This window comes from Austrofundulus limnaeus, unplaced genomic scaffold, assembly GCF_001266775.1.
Source record: "Austrofundulus limnaeus strain Quisiro unplaced genomic scaffold, Austrofundulus_limnaeus-1.0 Scaffold154, whole genome shotgun sequence".
Classification (NCBI taxonomy): Eukaryota; Metazoa; Chordata; class Actinopteri; order Cyprinodontiformes; family Rivulidae; genus Austrofundulus; species Austrofundulus limnaeus.
In genome coordinates, this window is record NW_013952556.1 from 385042 (window position 1) to 386769 (window position 1728).

Below are 1728 nucleotides of genomic sequence, written 5' to 3' on the forward strand. Positions count from 1 at the left end.
CTTTAAGACCTTTACTCAAGTAATATTTTTAGAGAAGACTTTAACTTCTACCAAAGTATTTTTATGATAAGATACTTGTACTTTTACTCAAGTATCACTTTGAGTTACTTTATACCAGGGGTTCTCAAACTTTTTGGGTCTGGGGACCCTTTACAAGGGTGAAAAAAATCCAGAGACCCCCTTAATAAACCCCATGATGTTAATGCAAAGTAAATTACCATTATTTTAAACCCCTAAATGCCATGGTAATAGTATTTTTGTTTGGTTTAGTATGCTTGTTTTACTAGTGCATTTCTCTCCATATGTTTTTTTTAAATAAAAACCAAACTAACAATTTCTTGAAATTTTTTGAGGACCCCAAAATACGACTCACAGACCCCTGGGGGTCCTGGGACCCTAGTTTGAGAACCTCTGCTTTATACAACACTGGAAGGAGCAGCTCTCTACTCTGTGTTCTGTGAATGACGGAGCTTTTCACCCTGTCTCTAAGGCTGAGCTCAGCCATAAAAAAGAAAGCCCATTTTGGCCACTTATATCCACAATCTCATGTTGTCATGATCCATTCAGTTCATTAAGTGGCAGTAAAATTCTTATAATTTAAAATACATACAGTTATTTATGTTTTGCTAGCACAGAACATACCAATTTGTATGACGTGCCTCTCATAGGTCTCCATAAAGGCCAAATAGCTTTACTTCTGTGCCATCCCGAAACGTAAAAGCACAGAAAACCTTCCATCCATTTTAAAAGCACAAACGTGTAAGACATAGGAGCAGGGCTACAGAGTAGGTGGAAGTGGTAGATGGGCTTTCATCAACAGCATCCAACTGGATCTAATACTGTTGCAAATATTTGGGTGTTGGGTTTAAGAGTTTTTTTTCTTTTTTGGTAGTAGCATAAAAGCTGTGAAACACTTGGATCAAGATGATACAGAATTTATCACACAATCAGTGTGAAACAATGTTTTTTTTTATTTTTGTTTTTAGGTATGAAGCGATTCTGGCACATCATTTGCATTAAGAGCTTTCCAAACTTTTCTATTTTGGATATTTTAAGCTTCAGCAATATGCAGTGTTTATTGACTACAATAGCACACAGCTCCAGCCTGTAGACTTTCGCTTACATGACCAGTTTTTCCTCTGACTGACAGCTTGGAGGTGAGCGGCGTACAGGAGTCGATGGGATTCTGAAGTTTTGGGTTTGAAGGCCTGTTTCTGATGAGCCTCCTTTCTGACAGGAGAAATAGCGAGGAGCGAGACTAAATATACAGAGTCTGAGTCCTGGCAAGACTTTTTTTTTCTTCCTTTTTGTCATTAAAAATTCTGATGCAGAGCATGCGAGACAGACTGTGACACACGAACTGTGCAGAGTAGGACCGTGGGCGGACCAGCTCCTTGGGCCAAGACAAACACACACACAGATGCAAGGGGATCTTCCATCATTTGCAGAGAGATTCTCATTGCCGATGAGCAAAAAAGTCGTCCTGTCTTTGGGATGTCGTCTCTAGGCAGGATTTTACTCTTGGCTCCTTGGGTGCCACGTTATTTCCATGAGGATGACTGCAAGTGACATCAGAAGTACTAAAAGTAGAAACGGGGAGGATGGAGCTCTGGAAGGGGCTGCAGAATCTCTATGCCTCCAGGTCTAAACAAACCCAAGAACACAACTGGATCATTTGTTCTCTGTTAATGCAGCAGAAAATATGACCTTGATAATGAGGGGGAGGGG